Raw genomic sequence first — 22,357 nt, forward strand, 5'->3', positions numbered from 1 at the left:
AGCTCTCTCCAGAGGACCTGGACTGCCATGTGGTTTTGAGGCTGTCACAAACAGCATCAATCCGGAAGATCAACAGCTTATACACAGGCCTCTAAGTTCTGAGTTTGTGTGCATATGCGCCTGTGAGACTATAAACACACACCAGGTCTTGCCCTGGCCTGCTCTAATTCAAACGCTAGGAACAGCAAGTACTTACAGAATGGTACATGGGGAGATGGTGAACCTGGCAATGTACATGGGAATCTTTCCCCTGTTGGAACTTAGTAGGTCTTCAAGATTATTTCATTCCTTGATAAACACTATCAACCAGCTTAGGAGGCCTGAGAAAGGCCAGAACCAGAGGCAGGAGTAGACTCTGTTTACCCCCAAGTAAGAGCTTTCTGAAGGCCATAAGTGGGGGACACAGGTCTCAGTGCAGGCCCCTCCACCAGTGAACTCTGAAACCCAACCTCTTCCCAGCTAAAACAGGACCAGTGGTTGCCACCTGGCTTCCAGGCCCTTCCAGATGAGTGAGCTTGAAGTGGGAAGGCTGCTGATAGGGGACGGGGCACTTGGATTCCCTCAGGACATATTTCTAACAGACTCACTGGAAATACCGGAAATGCTTGCAGCCCTGAGTATGAAGCACTATCATTAACATCATCTGTTCTGACCTTCTAAAGGCTAATTGTGCCAGGTTAGCATGTTACAAGGCGTCTTAGCCCTGGGCTGGAAAACCACCTGCAGAGGGGCCTTAAAAAGCTGCCTTAAATGCTACATTGTTCCACACAACAACTCCAGCCACTGTCTACAGCACTTACACGGCTCTAGGGGCAAATCCACAGGAGGAGGATGCTATAATTAGTTCTACATTATGAATAAAGAAATGAAATGTTAAATAGCCTGCTCACGCGCCTGAAGAGCCAGGTGAAGGCTGGAGCGGTTGGGCTCTAGAAGTTTCCCATGGCCACTTGCTCAGCATCTAGTGGGTCAGTGGGTTGTCAAGGTGACCAGCTGGTGGCCAAGTAAAATGACAGCTGCTTCTGGAAAGCAGGTGGGAGAGGGTTTCCCAGAAGCCCACTTCCTGGTGGTCTGTCTTGCCCCCTTGGTTCCATCTGCCAACCCTTTAGCTTTGGTTCAAGGTTTGCTGAGTGACCCTGTTTGTAGAAGCTCTTGTTATCATCCTCCTGCTAGACCTGCAGCCTTCGATGCACAGGGCCAGCCGGCCTGCCCCCTTACTGGTCCCTGGACTGCTTCTCAATCAGCGTGTGTCTCCTGCTCAGTGCACAAAGCTCCCATGCACTGACACAGAGGAGCAGGCGTGCTGCTCTTTACCCAGTGAGCACCCACTGACCCTGACATTCTCACATGGCCAGGCTGGAACCACCCCACATCTGACTGTGGTTCCAGGTCTCAGGCTGCAGGGTAGGTCTTCATGGCATAATAAAGTCCTCGAAAAAGTCAAGAAGAGGAAGGTTCCAGACAAACCCCTCAACCTCTGCATGTCACATGGAAATTCTCGCTAGTTGGGCTGTCTTGCAGAAACGAGACTGGAGTTTAGCCAAAAGAGTCACACCGAGATCTTAGAGATGAGATCTATGTAGCCAAGGCTAGCTTCAGACTGGACATAGTCCTGCTTCCATCTCCCACAGTGCTGGGAGTACTGGTGTGTGACACATTTCTAGCTTGCCAGGACCACAGAGCAGTGCAGTGGTAGAGCTAGGGCCAGGAATCATCTTGGCAAAAAAGAAACCCGGGCCTCTCGGGGGTGGTGTTCCATTTCTTCAGATAAAGAAACAATTATCCTCATCCAGACAGATTCTTATTTTCCATCAAGGGTGCCAAGAGCATTCACTGGAGAAAGGATGTTTTCAACAAAACATGCTGGACATTACAGACAACAGTATGAAGCTGGAGCCGTCCTTCACACCATACACAAGCCCTACCTCAAAGGGATCAAAGGCTTGAAGGTACAAGTTAGAAACAAAATGTAGTGAGGAAAATACAGCCATGGCGCTTAGAGGCAGAAGGACCAGGTGTTCACAGTCACCCTCAACTGTTCAACGAGCCAGCCTGGACCATGCGAGGCTTTAACTCAAATAACATTAAAAACTGTGGGCCCTCAAGATGGCTTAGCAGGGCCGGGCATGGTGGTGCACACCTTTAATCCCAGCACTCCAGAGGCAGAAGCAGGTGGATCTCTGTGAGTTCGAGGCCAGCCTGGTCTACAGAGTGAGATCCAGGACAGCCAGGGCTATACAGAGAGACCCAGTCTCAAAAATCAAAACAAACAAACAAAAAAGATGGCTCCAAAGGTAAAGGCACTTGCCACCAAATCTAACTCCAAGTTCGATTCCCAGAACCCACAAAGCGAAAAGAGAATCAATTCTCAATCATCTATATGCACACCACAGCATGCATGAGTGCAAGTATACTACACACATACACACACACACAGAGTAAATAGATAAATGTATTAAAAAAACAAAAACCTGCCCAGTCACACTCTTCATATCCAGTGCCACTGAAAGGTAACTAACTAGTCTCCCCAACTTCATGATCATCAGTGACCTACAATTGCCCTGTCAAGGTCACCTATGTGTGCCAGAGGAAGATCCGATAGTTTGGATAAAATGTTACCAAGTTCCAGTTACAATAGTAATAGCAAGCTGGGGTGGGGGGGGGGACTAACAGCAGCCCTGTGTGTGTAAGCCTTGAGTAGTAACCCCTCCACCTTCCAGATGGAGAAACCAAGGCTCAGAGAGGCCTGTTCTCCTTTCCAGATCAGACAGCCACTAAGATCCTGACTCGGAAATGGGCCCATGTGTGTCCATGGCCAGCAACGGTGCCAGCAGTGAGCCGGTAACCCAAATGAGGAAGTGAGTCACAGGCAATGGAGGGGGGGCTTCCTTTCTGAGTCAGAACAGGACTTCCCCTCACACCCAGGAGACTGCAGAGATAGACGAGGGGGCAGCTTGGCATCATCAGGCTAGCCCCTGCATGTAAGCATCTGTCCCTGATGTGGGGACAAGCATGACAGTGTGCATGGCTTTGGCTTAGAGCTATCGGGCCTGGTGAGCCTTCCTCGTGCATTGCCAAAGTACATGGCTGCCAGTGAGTCTACAGGGGCATTGGCCTGGCCTAGGGTGGACAGCTAAGTGACCCTCAGTTTAGCTCTTCTCGTCCCACCTACAAAGGCCTGGGAAGACTCTATCCCTGACAGTCACCTAGGTGCGGCACCTCTCATCTTCCCACAGCCACCATGGTCAGCATCTCTTTTCTCCCAAGCTTGGGAGACGCCAGATTCATCTGATGATACATCACATTTCAACACCCACTCAAAGCTGGTGGGCAAGAGATCACAGAGGTGAGCAAGCAGGATCCTGCCACCCCAACAGCAGAGCCCTGCTCTTCTCAGCTGACCCTGACCCCAGCCAGCACTCTGCCTCTTCCCTCTACTGGAAAAAAATAGCATCCGTTCTGAGTACTCCCCACACCTGTACCCCACTTCTCCAAGCTGAGACACAACGTTCAGGGGCCCACCACCAGAGTATGAATGTCCTTTAGAAGTGCCCTCACTAAGGTCACTTTCCAAAATGGGCCATTGTTGGGCTCCTGGACGGGCCACCAGGTGCCATGTATATCTGTCACTCTAAGTAGTTTTGGCACGTGTTTCTCTCCCAGGGAGAATGTCTGAAATTCTCATGAGCCTCCCTAAGGCTCTTAACCCAAACTAACGTGCTTGCCACAGTGATCCTTGCTATTCGTTATTACTGTAAACAGCCCAGAATGTTCCACAGGAGAAGCCTGGAGCCCTCGTTAGCCTTTCCTGATTGCTGGACAGTCACACTCACTGTATTCTGACTTCTTGGTCCAACCAGATGATATGTGAATTTATCATTTGCTTAACTACTGGTAAACCTCAGGTTCCTTCGGGGCTAAGCCGCTGTAGACCCCCAAACACCATCCTAATCAGGAGCCACTGCTGGTTTTGGCCTTCTGTATAGCATGGGCCATTTTGATCAACAAAACACCATTTGTGGTCACTTGGGCTGAGCAGTCTGTCTATCGAAGACTAGAGGAGAGCTAAATCTGGGTGGTGTGGGCTGCTGGGTGGAGCAGGACAAACACCTGTGAGTCACAGCCCGAACTGTACACAGGATTATCCTGCACATGGGGTTCTCAAAGGCTGATTTCCCAGGACACCTCCTCACAACTGATCAGAGCCGGACAGCTGAGCCAGCTGGCCTGGATTCAAGCCTAACTTTAACACATTATCAGCCAATGGATGTCACACCTCCAACTACAAAGTCAGTACTGTAACCGGCTGACTGCTGACCGGAAGTCTGATAGTGATAAAGTGCTTAAACCAGTGCCCCGCTGGCACACAGTGGGTGCTGCTTAAGTGTTTGTTTAAAAAAACCATTCACCAAATGACTGCCCCGCTGCGAAGGGAAAGCAGAGGGGCAGTCCAGGAAAAAGAAAGTGGCAGAGGAAAATATGTGGCGTCCATCCTGAGGAATATCCTGGGCCATTTGCTGGGAGAAATGTGATGAGTAATATTAGGACCGGAGCTGAAGAGAAGGAGCAGGCTGCTGAACGGCGAACCACATGCTCCTGCGCCAGCCGGCAAGTTTTCCTGGAAAGGGTCAGACAGTAAATACATCCTGTGGCCATGTGGTCTCTGTCAAGGCTACCCAAACCTGCCTTGGGGGTGTGAGAGCAGCTGCAGATGACCCCAGACGGAGCTGGCTGCGTTCCAAAGCCGTCTGATTGACAAGAGCGGGTGGTATCTGGCCAGTGGGCCACCATTTGCCAACCCTATTGCACACATGTTACTTGTGTCGGGAAATGATGGAGACGGAAACAGATGTGGGAAACAGAGCAAAGGGACCCTCAGCACGCGCTCGGAACTTCATCTCACTGCAGGGGGTACAAGCCTGCAGGCTCAGCACTGGGGTCGGCCTCAGCCACCAAAGGAGACCAAGGCCGGGTTGGGCTATATGCCACCTCTTCTCAAATAATAATAATAGTAACAAATCAATCTCCTTAAAGTGATAGGAGCAAGGGGTATTCAATCAATTTTAGATTATGTGCAGGGGTGTGTGTGTGTGTGTGTGTGTCTGTGTGTGTCTGTGTGCACATGTGCACATGTGAGAGAGAGAGAATGAGTGTATGTCTTCAGGTGTGTGTATGTGAGTGCAGATACTTGAGGAGACCAGAAAAGAAGACCAGATCCCCTAAAGCTAGAATTATAAGTGACTATGAGCCTCCAGACATGGGCTATAGGAACAAGAACTCAGGCACTATAAGAGCAGTAGGTGAAGCCATCTCCCAGCTCCCATTTGTTTAGTGGTGGTGGCGGTGCTAGCTTTTAATCCCAGCACTCAGGAGGCAGAGGCAGGAGGATCTCTGTGAGTTCAAGGCCAGCCTGGACTACATAGTGAGATCCAGGACAGTCAAGGCTATCCAGAGAAACCCTGTCTTGAAAGAAAAGGAGAAGAGGAGGAAGAGGAAGAGGATGAGGAAGAGGACGAGGAAGAGGACGAGGACGAGGACGAGGAGGAGAAAAAGAAAGGAATGAAGGAAAAGAAGGAAAGAAAAGAAGCTTTTAATTAACAAAGTGAAAGAGCTCAGAGTTCCCTAGACTTCCAACGTAAGTTTTAGAGTCAAGTATAACATTCACTGCCTACTGTCTAGAAACCAGATAAGCTTCCAAGTCCTTGTACTGACAACTAAATCTGGCTTCCTCATCTGCTGGCTGCATGCCCTCAGGGTACTGACCGCTCTGCTCCTTAATTTCTCTCTGTGTAAGGCGGGTGGCTTCACTTTCAGTCTGAGGAAAATAGCCTCACCAGTTCTCAGGCCCTATAAAATAGCCCAGAGCACTTGGGTTTACTTGATTTAATAAAGGGCCCAGGCTGTGGGTGGGTAAGAGGACCCAAAAGGCTCCTGGTAGGGGTGGCAGAGGGGCATACCAGGATACTTCTACTGGTTTCTCAAAGAATCTTCCAGAGTGTGAATCAGAGGGGCCAGAGTCTTCTGAGAAATTAGCGGTGTCTAAGCATGGAGTCTGCGCCATAGCAGGAAGCCCTGATGTTAAGCAAAGCCCCCCTCACCCATTCCCCACTGCCTGCCTTCCGGCTTGGCTGCTGGTAGCAGGAGCCCCAAGTAGCTCCCAGGTTCAGCCCACCTTGCCACTGCTCCTGTGGGACCCTCCTTTTCCTCTGCCTCCCTAGTCCCTGTAAGCTGACGTCACTGCTTCTGGGAAGTCTGCAGAGTGTCCAGCAGAGTTGGGCACCTAAGTTCCTTGAATCCTCCTCCTCCTCTTTAAATAGATAAGAAATCCAGAGATAGGTACAGAATGGTTAAGTAACTGGAGCAAGGTCACACAGCAAGTCTTTCCGCTGCCTAGGCCTTCCCATAGTCCCGTGGGGGAGGGGAGGCCTGAGTCTTCTAGACAGCCACTTACTCCCCCAAGCCAGGCCAGCCCCTTCATCTTGGGCCACAAAGAGGTGGGAAGATAGAGAACCCATCCTCTGGCATGTGCCCTAGGCTTCACATAGACCGGTGGTCAGCCTGATGAGCAAGAGCAGGCACATTCTAATTATAATCCCAACAGCCGGCCATGATATGGCCCAATGGGAAAGGAAGGGTCCCAGGAGACGCTCTCTGGTGCTCTGCAGGTCTTGTGACAGAAATTCCCATGTATTTCTCACATGGCCCAAGGTGTCACCTTGCAACCTCAGCAGAATGAGGACTATTTGAAACCCCTAGGCAGTAGAAGTGTGACCCCACCCCACCCCCAGGATCCTAGGGAGCTGTTGGTTTCCCAAGCCTGACTGCACCGGCCTCAGCCTGGGAGTGGGGGGGGGGGGCAGAGCACGTCCCTTCTTTCTCCCCTCCCCTCCTCCTCCCTCTGTGAAGGCTTGTTGTGTACAGAGCTGAGAGCTTATCTAAACCCTCTCTCTTCAGCTAGAGGGAGCTGGAGGGCTCTGCCTCTCCCTGGACCAGCTGAGGGCACCCACCCAGACGGTGGAAAAGGATGGTCAGCATGTGAGCCCCGATCTTTACCCCCTCTGGGGGTGGGGCGCGCGCGCACACACACACACACACACACACACACACACACACACACACACACACACTGCATACAAACCCACCTAGCTTTCTAAACTGTCTTCTCCCTCTTCTCAGACAATGCTGGTTTCACTGAGTTCCTGGAAGAGACTCACAGGCCACAGGTTTTGCATGAAAAGCAAATGGACCCACAGGAATAAAACTGCCACCACTGAGGGAGACCAGCTCCCTCTTATTCCCCCAGGGTACAAGAGCAGGGAGAAACGAGGAATTTTTAGATAGAAGGAGAGGGAGAGAGAGTTAGAAAACATAGGCTAGCCTCAGGAGGGACTGGGTCCAAACCCACCAGTCCCTTCTGTCTCTACTAAAGGGCTTTTTAAAGGAATGCCAAGAGACGAGGCACAAGACCTCTCCCAGCACAGCAAGTGTAGACCATCCCAGACACCTGGTAACCATACAGGTGGTTCAGCCATCCCCTAATGCAGTCCTGCTGTGTAAAGTAAGCTTTGATCTCACTAGAAAACCTTTCTGGGCTCCCACACACCAGCTTGTGAGAGAAGCTTTTTTTTTTTTTTTTTTTTGTCACAGAGGAGGGCACCTTATGCCTGCACCTACGCTTCTTGCTGCTTCCCCTATAGCTGTGAAACAGTTGGCAGGGGTTCCAGGCCTGACCACTTGTACTTACTTATCTATTGAGTGTGTGTGTGTGTGTGTGTATGATAGCGGAAGGGAGTGTGTGCCACAGCGCATATGTGGAGGTTAGAGAACAATTTTGTGGAGTCAGCTCTCTCTCTCCTCTTACCTGGGTTCCTGAGGACTCACATGGGGTGAGGCTTTTAAAGCAAATACCTTTTCCTGCTGAGCCATCCTACCATCTGGGTCTGGCAGCACTTGCCATCTGCTGTTTATTAGCTTGCCTACTGAACTACCAGGCCACAGGCATCCCAGGAGTTTCAAATATGGCCTCAAACCTTTGTAAATGACAACATCATAGCATAATGTCCAAAGGCTGGACACACACTTAGGGCTGGGGAGTCTTGCCACACAAGAGTGAGGACCAGTTCTGAGGTGGTCTGAATGGAAATGCCCCCATAGGCTCATAAGGAGTGGCATTCTTGGAAAGGATTAGGACAGATGGCCTTGTAGAACAAGTGTGTTACTGGGGGGCTGGAGGGGGAATTTGGGGTATCTACTGCTCAAGCCAGTCCCAGTCTCTCTCTCTCTCTCTCTCTCTCTCTCTCTCTCTCTCTCTCTCTCTCTCTCTCAGGAGTAAAACTCGTTCTCAGTTCTCCACCACCATGTCTGCCTGCGCACTGCCACGCTTCTCTCCATGACAATAATGGACTAAACCTCTGAATGTGAGCCAGACTCAATTAAATGCTTTCCTTTATAAGAGTTGCCAGCCGGGTGGTGGTGGCACACGCCTGTAATCCCAGCACTTGGGAGGCAGAGGCAGGTGGATCTCTGTGAGTTCCAGGCCAGCCTGGTCTACAGAGCGAGATCCAGGACAGGCTCCAAAGCTACACAGAGAAACCCTGTCTTGAAAAACCAAAAGAAAAAAAAAAAAAGAGTTGCCATGGTTATAGTGTCTCTTCAAAGCAATACAACCCTAAGACAAGACAATTCCCTAAATCCATATAAAAAGTTGGGTATGGTGATATAACCATAATCCCAGTGATGGGGAATCAGAGACAGGATGGTCTCCTGGCCAGGCAGCCTACTAGGCAAGCTCCAGGCCAGTTAGAGACCCTGTCTCAAAACCAAGATGGAATGACATCCAAGGTTGACATTAACCTATACAGACAGACAAGTACACAGACAAAAAAAAAAAAAAGATCCCTGAACTATATATAGCTCTTCCTAGAATGTCAGTTCCAATGCACCCACAACGTTTCCAGTCTTGCTCATCACTCAGTCCCCCTACTCAGGACAGTGCCTGGTACAAGGGACACCTGCAGAGGGATTGAAGGAATGAGCCTCCATCCTGGATGTGGACATGAGCTTCCTTCATCCTGTGGAGACAGCTCACAGGGCTTCCCTGCTGCCTGCACATGCTGGGGACCTCCTGCTGCTCATAGGTAAACCAAGTTGCCCCCAGAGAGAGGTTGAGCCTGGTTCCTGTAGGGAGGACTCTGCCCAGGGGAGGAGAGACAAGGGAGGAGGAGGCTCCTCCAGAGGGACAGTGGAGATGGCTAGGGAAAAGGCTCAGGCAGAGAGGGAGGTAAGACATGCAAAGCATGAATTAGCTTCAAAGTCATTTCTCTCCAGCAAGGAGGAGATAAGGACACTCCTCTAGTCCACACATCCACACTTTCACAGGGATAGTAATGATTAAGCATGAGATTCTGGACAGGCAGGGTTGGCCCCTGGACAATGAACTTCCCACCTTCTCAGCAAAGGAGAGACAGCGCCTTTGCGACTTTTTTTGTTTGTTTGTTTGTTTGTTTGTTTTGTTTTTGTTTTTCAAGACAGGGTTTCTCTGTGTTACAGCTCTGGCTGGCCCTGAACTCACAGAGACCCGCCTGCCTCTGCCTCCCAAGTGCTGGGATTAAAGGCGTGCACCACCACCGTCTACCTCCTTTGTGACTTCTAGAGCATGAAGGCCCAAGGGAAAGGCAATACTGACTCCTCACATCCACCCCCAGTCAGAACAGCAGGACTGACCTGGGGTGATGTCCACCATCAGTGTGACAGCAATGACCTTGAATGACCCTGGCCCTGGTTTGGTGGGCACTTTTTTGGTACTGTGCTCAGGTAAACATTCTCTCTAGGGCAAATTGAGGTCAACTGTCCACCTACTTTCAGCTTCACATCCCCTCCCAAGGTCCCCCCTCACCCTTCCCTCTCAGCCACTCACAGTGTCCTGCAGCCTGTTGTGTGCTCTCAGAAAAAGCCAGGGACCACAAGGGACGCTTCCATCAGGGACCAATGCCTAGGTGTCCCCGTCTTGGTTCATCCTGCTTCTAAGGCTGCTTCTGGTCAGTCACTGCCTCCTGTGGAGTAGGCCTCCTCCCAGCCCAGCTTTGACACTCAGAGTGACGCTACCCAGCAAACACACACCTGGTGACCTGAGGCAGACAGCAGGAGTGAGGGCACACCCACCCACCCACCCCCACACACAAAGGAAACCAAAGCTAGCAGAGCATGGTGCACACACCTGAAATCCAGCACTAAGGAGGCTGAGGCAGGGGAGTTGCCACAAGTGTAAGACCAGCCTGGGTTATTAAGCAATTACCAGGCCAGGGCTACACAGCAATAACTATAATGACTATATAAAAATTTAAAATAACCACCATAATATAAAGTAAAAAATGGATGCTGAAATGTTAAGATAAAAAACACCAAGGTTAAAGCTAGGCAGGGACGCATCTCCATTGTTTGTTTCACAGCACCTGGAGGACCCCATTCTTCCAAATGGCCTCTCCAGAATCCTGTTTCTTCTAGAACCTTCTTCACTTGTCCAGAAGAAACTCAAAAAAACATAATCCTTCCGAAATGTTCGCCTGTAGGCTGGAGGCTTGAACCTGGAGCTCTATGTGGAGCAGTCCCCTCAGTCTGGAGCCATTTCCAGCTGTGGGAGTTGGTGAGAATGGGAGGCCCAGCAGGCAGAGTCATGAGAACTCCCACCACAGGGTATAGAAGCTGATTAAATTAATCCGGTCAGCAAGCTCCCAGATCAATCTCTAATCTCCCGAAGGGCCCTGCAAGGGCATTTGTTCAGAAAGAGCTGGGTATTTGCTAAGTCAATGAGCAAATGAATTACCAACTCCAGTCCCTCAGCCAATCGGCATACAGCACTGAAACCTACTTCAGACTACTGTGGCTGGACTCGAACTCAGGGCAATGCTCCTGTCTCAGTCTTCCTAAATTCAGGGATTACAGGTGTGAACTATGTCCAGTCCTGGCAACCAGCAGGGCCACCTAAGAGTCAGGGTTCCTGCATGACCAGTTTGCCCATGTTCCAGTGAGGTCGTAGAAACCTGTGGACACCACCAAAGTCCTGTAGTCTATTCACCAAGTTTACATGGCAATGGCGACTCCAGGAAGAGATTCTGAGGACCAGACAGAAGCATCTCAGAAAGCTCTGGAGAAGAGGCAAACACGTCGTACTGAGAATTCTCCATACCAGCTTGAGAAACCTCTTTGTTAACCTACAGCCACTCATCATTGTATCCTAGCTCTCTGGAGAGTCCTGGCTTATCAGCACCTGAGGTGAGGGCCGCTCCAGGGCATTGGCCCCACCCTTCAGCCACTGTAAACAGGACACGCCTGGACATGCACACACTTGGCCTCCACGCACAGCACAGGATTGCCCCGCAAGGGTGTCTCGAAGGAATGAATGGAGCTGACCACAAAAAGTGTGGACTGTTCCTTCAGTCACTCCTGTTTTAAGTTTATCTTGAAAGGAAACTTATTATCCTTGCGTCAAATAGGGAAGAAGGATCAATGGCATATCTATTACACATCCTAAGAAATAAGTGGACTGGATAGAAACACATTTGAGGCTGGGAGGTGGTGGCGCATGCCTTTGATCCCAGCACTCGGGAGGCAGAACTAGGTGGATCTCTGTGAGGCCAACCTGGTCTACAGAGGGAGATCCAAGACAGCACCAAAGCTACACAGAGAAACCCTGTCTCGAAAAACCAAAAAAAGAAAAAAAAGAAAGAAAGAAAGAAAGAAAGAAAGAAAGAAAGAAAGAAAGAAAGAAAAGAAAAGAAAAGAAAAGAAAAGAAAAGAAAGACATTTGAGTACTTTTCTCTGGATGGTGTCTCCAGCTTGCATGGAAACCTGCTTCTTGACAGACAGTGAGGAGAGTGAGGGAGAGAGGACAAATTAGTGCCACCCTGAAGTGTCCCAGGCTGTCCCAGTCTGTCCCAGGGTAACCTGGGGCTCTCAACTATCCCCACCCATTAGAATTGCCTGGTAGTCTTTAAAAAACAAAAAACAAACAAACAAACAAAAAAACAAACAAAAAAACCAACAAAGAATCAGCCTCACTTCCAGAGATTTCTAATTCTATTGGCTCGATACTAACCCAAGTGTCCATGAAAACATCCTATAATCAGGACTGTTAAAAGAACCAGAACGGGCTAGAGATGTAGCTCAGCCAGTAGAGGGCTTATCTAGCATACACACAGCCCTGGGCTCAGTTCCCAGCACTGCCTATACCGAGGGTGGTGGTAACCCATCACTCTGGAGGAGGAAGCATGGGGATCAGAAGTTCAAGGCTGTTCTTGCCTGCCTATCTGGTGCTCAGAGCTTCTGATACCCAGTTTCTCTGACAGTCACGCATTGTCCTTGGCTTGGGGCTCTTCTCTCTTCTGAGTTCTACATTGAGAACCAGGGGAATCAAGGCTGGAAATCAGACAGCGGGTCTCAGTGTGCTGGGTCCCGCCGCAGAGACCTTGGCACTCCCCACACCCAGGCTAACTCCGCAAGAGAAAGAGGAAACCAAGATTGAGGTTTGTAGCTTGCATCCTGTCACCTGAGCCCAGGGCAGAGCCACCAGCCATGGTGCCAGCTCAACTCCCTGCAGGTGCCCTGGGTGGGGGAAGCAGAAGTGCTCAGCTTCCTGCAGCCTGTCCTCCCCACCTGGGAGGACCCAGGAAAAGGGGAGGAGTACCCTGAGAGAATGGATGTTCAGGGATCAGGGAAGGTGTGGCCAGCCCCTTGGACAGGTGAGTTAGCCCTGTACAAGAAGGTTATGAAATGGCCAAGATACATTGCAGGCAAGAGAGACTCGGGTCCCACCAGGTCTGTCACATTGTACCTCGGCCCAGGAATAGAAAGAAACTGACTAAATAGAAAGTGGAACTGACCTTTGCGTAGAGTTGATGTACGCAATACTTTGCTCTGTGGGATGACCGAACAACCCGATGATCCCTGACTTCTTGGGGTGGGGGGTTCACCTCACAGACCCAGCAAGATGATAAAAGGAGCCCCTCCTTCCCCACTCTCCCTAGAAGAGGGAGTTGAGACCCAGTGAGACTGCTCTTGGGTGAAATGATAAGGCCTTGAGCATCAGCCAGATAACTCTGTAGGTGAGGGGGCCTGCCAACAAGCCTAAGGTTCTGAGTTCCACTCTCTAGGTCCATACGGAGGAAGGAGAACAGATGCCAGAGAGTTCCCTCGGCTCTCCTTTGCATGTTATGCATGCACTCAAAAAGTGTGTGTGTGTGTGTGTGTGTGTGTGTGTGTGTGTGTGTGTGTGTGTGTGTGTGTGTGTGTGTGTGTGTGTGTGTGTGTGTGTGTGTATGTGTGTGTGTGTGTGTGTGTGTGTGTGTGTGTGTAAAGGCTTCCCAGGCCCTCCCAGGCCTCTGAGCCTCCTTCCCTCCAGGTTATCACCAGCTTGGGGTGGGGAGGCTATGTTTAGAGCACACTTCCTAGCCACCAAACTGTTCCCATGGAGCTGGGACGAGTCCCTGGCTTCTTGCTACCCAGTCCATCACAGTCAAGGTCAAGTACATGGATGGAATGCAGTTATCCAGGGTATGTGGGTTACAGGGCGGAAGAGCCCAGATCCCAGCCACAAGCACATGTCTCTCTGGCTTCCAGAGCACAGCCAGCTCCTGCTAAGAGCTTCATGACTAACTTTGTTTGCTTCCTGTCAGTGACATACACAGGACCATCCTCAGTCCTCCTTACTGAAGCCAAGACCTCACCCAGGAGAAGCCAGCCTACCACTGGCTGGTTTTACCCCCTGAGAAGAAGCAGAAATAAGAGAAGCCTCCAGAAAAAAACAAAACAAACAAACAAACAAAAAAACTTAAAAAAAATCCATTCCTTAAAATCATTTCCAAGCAAAGCTGAATTTGGAGTCCAGAAATAGACAAGCAGGCAAATTACACAATCAGGCTGGCTGCCCAGCGCCGGTGAACGACTGACCGTTTAACCTGGCAACTTCAGCTGGCTCACGTGCTACCTACAACCTCCAGCCCGTGGTCAGCAAGTCTCAATAGCTAACCAACAAGTTGCAAGTGGAGTTCTAGAAAGGGGGAGGGAACAGAGAGGGTTCTCTGGGGTGGGGCTCTTGCTCTGGGGGACTCGTGGCATTCCTGGGCCCATGCATGCTCTTGGGGAAAGGATTTCCTCTGAGGAATGGCTTGGCATAGGAGAGGCCCCGGAGCTGCCCAGCTGGAAGGCTGAAGTCTAGGTTTGCTCTCCACTTTCACAATCCAACTGTGATGCCTGCATCCGAGCACCTGAATTCAACCTCTAACTCCATTGGCACCTGAAGATGACAAGGGCAGGTCATTTAACTCTCTGTCAAGCAGGGGTGACGTCAGCACACCTCTCTGAATTGCTGTGGGATGAGGAGAAGGAGAGGCAAAGAACACTGTGTGCAATGCTGGCCCTCAGCCAGGGCCCACGAGAGAGGCTGGCTGTCATGGCAGACTGGGCAGGAAATCTTCTCTATGGCCCTGTCCCTCCATCGCTGCAGTCTGCAGGCATGGTCAGCCCTCTGCTTCCACAGCCAAGGAGGATGCAGACAGACAGAAAACACTTGCATCTGTCCTGAGTGAACTTGTTTTTCTTCTTCCCTAAGTAACACAGCCTAGCACGGCATCTACCTTGGCTTGGGATTGTAAGGAGGCTAAAGAGAGTTTCAAGTGCATGAGAGCCAGTGTGGTGGCTCATGCTATCATCTCAGCCCTAGGGAAGCTGAGGCAGGAGGATCACAGTGAGTTCCAGGTCAGCCAGAGCAATACATTAAGAGCTGGTTATAGGAGCACTGCTTGCCTGTAATTCTAGCGCTTGAAGGCTGAGGCAGGAGAATTTCAAGTTCTAGGCAGGCTTGGATTATACAAAGAGACCCTGTCTAAGAAAACAGAAGGACACCAAAAAGAAAAGGGGGGGGGGGGAACATGTGTAGCGTGCATAAATTATGTAAGGACGTGTTTTATAGAAGTGTCATTGATTTGGTGTCTTGATAGATGACTCTTCATTGTCCACATGACTGGATGCAGAATCACTATGGAAACAAATCCCCCATGTGTGACTAGGAAGGTGTTCCCAGAAGGGCTTCCCTGAAGAGGAAAGACCCGAGAGGATGGGCAGCAGCATTCACAGGCTGGGATCCTGGGCTGAATTAAAAGGGAGAAAGCGAGCCAAGCATGCCACGCCTTCCCTGCCAATAACAGACTGTACCCTCCACCAGCAAGCCAAGATAAACCCTCCCTTCCTTAAGTCTTTCCCACAAGTGTTCTGTCAAAACTCATCCAATACCCTCGGGGTTCCTGGAACCCGCCCTCTGGAGATGCCGGAGGGAAACCATATACTGAGTAGCAAAGCTGGCTGATGTTGGTCCCTGCCCTGTATCACTTGAGTTCTTGTAGAGGAGACAGACAATAGACACAGATCACATTTCAGACAGTGCTAAGTGCTGAGATGACAGTGGCCCAGCAAGCAATAAGACAGACCCTGCTGGTGAATGCGGGACGGTGCTACTGTGTGGGCAGAAAGCTCTCTCATGGGCTGGGACCAAGGGCTGAGATCCTGGTCCTGGTCCTGATCCTGAAATCGAAAGGGTGGGGTGGGGGCTCCCAGCAAAGGAGATGGGTGTGCTCTACCAGCGAGGTCAAGGCATTGTCAAAGTGTCCAGTGATGGCCTTCAGAGCTCCCAGAAACAGACCCCTGAGTGACAAGGATCGTGAGAGATAAAGACAGGTGTCACAGCTTATCTTGGGTCGTCCCTCCAGGGCTCACTGAGGTTCTGAGTATCCTAGAAACAGTAGGGTCTGCCCCACCCACCTCATTCCCCAGCCTGGAGCATGTGTTGCCCTAGCATTTGTCAGGTCTTATTTAGGTTGGAAAGCCTTTTGTCCAAGTCATAATTATAACTGCCTCTCTCTGGGCTGCCAGTGAGCCGTGAAGATGAACGGGCAACAGGCAGGTGGGGAACCAGACTTGAATTAATTATTAGTACAACAGAACAGAAATTATAATCTGATGGAATCTTCTAGGAGGTGATGGCTACCACGTGTCGGAGGGAGAGCAAGCGAAGGGCAGTTGGCAGAAGTAACTGCCATGGGTAGTGAGGGTAGCGAAGTTAGAATGGATGTGGGACTTTGTGGGACCCAAAAGCAATCCTGCGGGCAGAAAGGAGGGCAGACCCGATATTTAGGGAAAGGAAGAGCAGCCTAAGAAATTTGTCCCTTTCTGGGTGGTGGGCACATGGCAGGAGGGGTGAATCTCAGCTCCCCAAACACCTATTGCTTGGCTTCCGAGTGAGCAAACCTCACAGAGATCTAAATAGATCCTCCCATCTTAAAGAGCAGGCTATTGAGACTGCTTGAAGGTCAAACAGCAGCTCCTCCCAGCACGGAGGGAAGAGGCTGCCTCTGTGAGTCAGCCTAGGGTATTATTCTAGTTAAATGTTTCTTGGGAGGGGCTCAGCCATCTCAGATCTCACATAAAACTTGAGGCTTAATTGGAGTCCCACCACTCCCAGCTTGGTGATGATGGCTGGGGCCTAACCCAGTCAATCAACCTTCCCATCTTCATGTGGCCGTGAGGTCACACCACCATCAACAATGGCCTGGAGTACTAGGGAAGGTGCATGAGTGAGAGCATTGGGTGGGAGTCAGGAGGTCCATTCTAGACCCTGAGGACCGGAAGGCTTGAGCCAGTCAGGCTGGGGAGTTGGCTCAGTTGGTAAATTGCTTGCCTTGCCAGCAGAATCTGAATTCGATCCCTGGAACCCACAGTTTCAAAATGATGTGTGGTGGCACACATTTGTGCCCCCAGTGCTGGATGGGCAGCAGTCAGGAGAAACCCTGGGAGGAGGTAGAGACAGAAGGAATGCTCAGGCTCCTAGGCTCCTAGGCCAGCCAGTCTATCCACATCAGGCCGGTCTCAGGTCAGTGAAATACCCTGTCTAAAAACCAAGGTGGCCAGCTCTTTAAGGAACAACTTCCCAGGTTGATGTCCCGCCTCTACATGCTTACACACAGACACACTGACAACTTTGTTTGTGGAGACTCAGTTTCCCTGTATGTAAAATTACAAGCTCAGACAAGGTTATTTAGAACTCTGGAATTCTCTTATTCTCCACTGTAGCTGTGGCTTCTAAGTTAAGGTGAACATCCCCAATCTGAAAATCAGAAATGCTCTAAAATCCAGATGCCACACTTGACCTGTGTTCAAAACACAAGGGCACTAAGACTATCTTATGCATAAGGTACCTAGGAAACGTAAGTACACAGGTACCTACCCCTCCAGAGGGCAGGCAGGGAGAACACCTTCCGGTAGGAAGAGAGAAGGTCACCAGAGATCTGAGGGTGTGCCAGATACACCCGGACAAAACCAAGCAGGCCTCGGGTGCATCCCACCTCTGTCCTGCAGACAGCATGTTCTGTACCTGGGGCAGTGTGGCCAGGCTGGGACTGTCAGCTCAGAGAATCCTGACACCTGACAGCTACAAGGACCCCGCCCATCTGTTTTCCACAAGGCCATTTCCCTGTGGCCTGCCAGGCTGGGTTGGCCAGACTTTCTGCTTCTCGGGAGTGAAAACAATGTGTTCACAGCCCAGCACGTGGGAAAACAAAAGAGCCATCTGAAATCTCACTGCAGGTTCTCTTGCCCTACCCTCACCTGCAGTGGGATTTGAAGGAAATCACCCACCTCTGTGAACCTGTTTCCCCAGCAACAGCAAACCAGGACTGACCATACCCAGGGCAGTATGCAGTCTGGGAATAAATTATCAAAAAGGATGTTCAGAAAGCAGCTGCCTAAGAAGACTCGGAAACGAGACTCCAAGCCAAGCTCATGTACCGCCTTTGGTGAGGTTTCTGTTCATGAATCGCCATGCACACACACTGTGGCTCTCTCAACATTGTCAGTTAAATCAATGTCATCTCAGGCATGACAGCTGTACCTCCCTGCCTGCCCTCAGGAGGAGAGATCCTAGGGCATCAGGCTCGTGTGACAGGTGATGTCGCTATGAGAGTCATGCACAGGTGTGGACAGCCATTGTGAACTGTCCTCCTTATGTACATCTGTGTCCTGTGTTGACCTTGGCCAAGGCGTGTCTCTGGGTTGTTAAACCAGCAAACTGAACCAGGTAACCTGAGGTCCCTCCCAGCTCAAAAAAATGTCATGATTTCAAGGTTTGGAAGTATAAATCATTAGGCCAGAACTTTAAGACATTCTATTTTTATTTTGATATTCCCAGCTTGGCCATTGCCAGGTCTTGTAGGACAAATGGAGAGGGACAGTGTGTCTCTGCAATAAGGGAACTCATGTGTCCCACAGGGGGGCTTGTGATTGTTTCTTTTAAACTCAGCCAGATTAACATTTGAGTCCAGTAAATAGTTTTCTCAAAGATTCTAAACATGCTCATTATTATCTTTCAATTTTATTTATACTATGTAAGATTTGATGTAAGGGAGAATATATCTCCTATTTGTAATGATGGAATGTAAAAATATTTTTAAAATACATGGAGATGGTTCAGTGGATAAAGGGTTTGCAGGCAAGCCTGACATCCTGAGTTCCATCCCCAAGCCTTACATGGTAGAAGGAAAAAGCTGAGTCCTGAAAGTTGTTCTGACCTCCACACATGGGTCACAGCACGCATGTGCATTTACATACAATAAATAACTGTAATAAACATTCTATCTACTTTTAAACATATATATATACACAAGGCCTGTACTGGGTTGACAGAACAGAATGGGTCCTAAGGAGAAGGGAACAGGCTCATCCCTCACAAGTCATCCCCAAAATAGCCACACTGGTTCACATTAACATCCCCTTGTTCCTTTTTCTTTTTAAACACCTCCTTAAACCCATCATGGCAAGGCATATCTACAATCCCAGCACGGTAGAGCTGAGGCAGGGGGATCATCAGTTCACAGCCTGCTCCGTCTACATATCAAGACCCTGTCTCACAATAAACTTGGCCCAAGAATGTGGCTTAATTGATGGAGTGCTTGCATGATATTCAGGAAAGCCCTGGGTTTGATCCCCAGCACCGTGGAAACCTGGTGGAGTAACACATGCCTGTAATTCTAACTCAGGGGAAGTAGAGACAGGGGGATTAGGAGTTCAAGGTCCTCCTCAGCTACTTATCTACTCTAGGGCACTCTAGTCTACCAGAGACACTATCTCTCTTAAAAAAAAAAAAAAAAAAAAGTTTCATGTGTAAATTAAAATCGGCACAGATACTATACAAATTAGAACATATACAACTGCTTAGCAAATGATTGAAAAGTGCTTTTCTATCCTAACTACCAACATTCTTCTAGTCCTGCTCCTTGTCACCCCATGGTGGCATGTGATTTCCAGTTAAGGTAGTTCATCCCCACACTTCTTCGGTGCATTTTCTTTGTTCAGCTCACCATCATCCTAGTGTTTTGAGCTTTCCAGTTTCCTCAGTGGCTCCCTGCTGATTAAGAAGATGCTAGAATTCTGCAGTTTGGGCCACAGGCAGAGTGGGTTCCCAGCGACACTATGTCATAAAGGCAGGAAAAAGACAAGCAAGAGTCTGGACGGGGACTGATGCCTCTGGTCAGCCCTACCCCTCGTAGTTTCCCAGAGCACCACCTTGATTTCTCTTCTCGGCAACCCGGAAGAGAGTGGCATCACTTTAGAGATGAAATCCGGGCTCCAGATTTGGAGACCTGTCCCCGTCTGCTTCCTAGCCACACAGTCTCAGGTATGGTTGCTAAACCCAAAGCTAAGAATCTTGAGGTTGGGCGATGTCATGTCCCCCTATTTGTCTGTTCCTCCTAGGTCTTATCTTGATACCAAAAATGTATTGATGTTATGGTGTGTGTGTGTGTGTGTGTGTGTGTGTGTGTGTGTGTGTGTGAGACAATCCATGTTTTTATTTCTTTCCATCAGCAACTTGATGATGACTGGGACCCGCCTGATCTTCAGTTTTTCCAGTGACTAACACACAACATTGTCCTTGGATTGTCCAAGACAGGATGTGTAAAGTAATGAACAGCACCGAGTCAAAGGTCTGGAGTTCAAATCGTGGGCCAGCAATGTAGTCAGAGGCTAGTTCTATCGTCTCCTTATCTGTAGTTGTTAGCAATGTCATCCTTGCCACTCGCCAGGGACACAGGAAGTGAACAACAGCATACACTAACCCTAAAACTCCACAGTCACACCTGAATGCCCTATAGGCTTTCTCTTAGCTCCCTCCTCCCAGAGTCAAGGACAAGCTTCCACTATTGAGAGGACCTCAGGGGAGTGATCTAGAGCTCTGACTGACAGATTTGGGGAAATCAAGGCAGAGAGGAAAGAGGCATGGCAGAAACCCCAGGTATCCTCATCAAGTCCCCACCACCACCACACATATACCTCAAACCACAAAAACACTAACCTTTGCTACATCCACAACGCAGGAAAGACAAAATATCTCACTTACTGCCCATAATGCCTCAACGACACAGAAGCTTTGGGGAGCTGGGGTGCCCCCCTTTCTGAAACTAAGGAGTGAAAGCCACACACTTAGGTGAGGCCAAAGTGGCCATCTGATTTGCCCCCTGCCCTCCATCCCTTACAGCAAGAGGATACAAGAGGCCAGAGGTCTCTGGGCTTACAGATTCCAGGGGCCTTTGGAGGCAACGCTTCCCTTGCCAAGTCATGCCTTCCAGAGTGGCCACACCAGGATCCCCCAGCAACCCCAAGTCTCTGTATCACTAGGCAAAGGGGCTGCCCAGGCAGGGCTGGGTCCATGCAAAGCCCCCGAATGGAGGGTGGACAGTTGTTCCCATGGAGACAGAACAGCTCTGCCACACCCTGAGGTCTTTTCAGGACTGAGGGGACAAAGGATCATGGATTCTCACCCCATCCCTCCCTCAGTGACTCCAGAAATAAGGCCTCCTGGTACATTCCTACACCGCCACCCCCAGAGGGGCCTCTCTGGCTCCTGGGGAGCAGCTTGGCTCAGCTGTAACTATCAGCAGGCCAGGAGGAATGGGGGAGCCCACGAGTGTTGGGAGTGTCCCTCTAGCGGCACAGTTCATAGGAAAGCCAGCAAAACAGCCCACTGGCACAGATGCACCTTCCTACCTCCCAGCTCCTGACCCCTGTGAGCTGTTGGCTCTCCCTCCTCTTCCCCTCACTCACTCAGCAAGAGGCAAAGCTAAGGCTTTCATAGAGCCAAGTTCCTGTGCAACACGGATCCTGGCTGTGCCGCCTTGAGCAAGCCACGCCCCCCTCTCTCAATTTGTTTCTTCTTTTCTGGGTAGATGAAAGTTAAACTGCAGGGCCAATGTGACACACAGTTCCCCGACGAGAAGACCAGTCGCTTTTTCCCACCCATGATGTATGAGGTCTATCCCCACTTGGCACTAAAGTCACCCCACAAACACACCTTGGCTATCCATTGTAGAAAGAAGCCATCCCTAGAGAGATGAAGCCGGTCTCCAAGACACAAGGAAAGAGCCCCAGAGCCATAGATTAAATGTTAACACCCTTGGAAATGTTCTGAAGCAGGGGCCAGCCAGGCTGTGTGAGACACAAGGCCTGGGAACGGGCTGCAGATCTGACCTGAAGTGAAGCCAACATCCAGTTCCCCTTTGAAAGGTAGGATGGGGATCGGCGAGACTGTGCCACTCGCCCAAGGATGCACAGAGAGGTAGGTGACTGAAGGAAACGAAGCGCGCACCGGGTGGGACTTTCCTTCCTCACTGCGCGCTCTCAGACTCTGCTTGTTGAGCTCGTGGTCCCCAGAATGGGACATTCCGGGCCCTTGGGAACATGTGAGCGTATTAGCAAGTTCTCCGGCCTCTAGAGGCGAAGAGGGGAGACCAAGAAAGACACCTGGCCCCGGGGACGCGCTGCCCCAGGCACTGCGGCGTCTTGCGGCTGAGCTTCTAGGGTGCCTGGATTTCGCAGCGGGTGAAGCGGTTGCATTTGAACCAAAGCCCCGCCCGCCCTCAGCTGTCACGCTGGCCGCCGCCCCCGCGCTCCTCCCCGGGTCCCCCAGACTTCCCGTGGCGCCGATCTCCCGGGACGCGTCAGGACAGGGGTGCGCTGGGGACCCGGACGCGACCCTCACCAGCCCCGCACGGCCTCCCGCCTCCCTGCCCGCACTCACCCTGCCCGGAGCGTACGGAGCGCGGCGCCAAGGGCAGCTGGGCCGAGTCCCTCCTGCGCCCTACGTCCCGGGCGGCTCCGGGGCGGGGCGGGGCCGGGCCAGGGCGGGGCGGGGGACACCGCGACCGCCCCGCCCCCTTAGGGACCCGCCCGGAGCCCCGCCACACTGCAGATGGGGAACCAAGGGGGAGGATGAATCTCACCGTCCCAAAACTAAGGCGCGAGAGGGCGGGAATACTGTGTC

General features: G+C 50.7%; 1 protein-coding gene across 2 annotated transcripts in view; it reads right to left on the reverse strand.

Annotated features, from left to right (window-relative positions):
- The window catches only part of Syne3 (spectrin repeat containing nuclear envelope family member 3), an 83,569-nt gene extending 61,212 nt beyond the window's left edge, over positions 1-22,357 (reverse strand). The window contains exon 1 of one of the 2 annotated variants that reach the window (XM_036206609.1): positions 22,317-22,357. The gene's annotated coding sequence lies outside the window, so the exon portion shown is untranslated. Of the gene's footprint in view, positions 1-22,114; positions 22,208-22,316 lie in introns of those variants that run through there. The other variant, XM_036206607.1, reaches the window with a different exon arrangement.

This window comes from Onychomys torridus, chromosome 14 (genome assembly GCF_903995425.1).
Source record: "Onychomys torridus chromosome 14, mOncTor1.1, whole genome shotgun sequence".
NCBI lineage: Eukaryota > Metazoa > Chordata > Mammalia > Rodentia > Cricetidae > Onychomys > Onychomys torridus.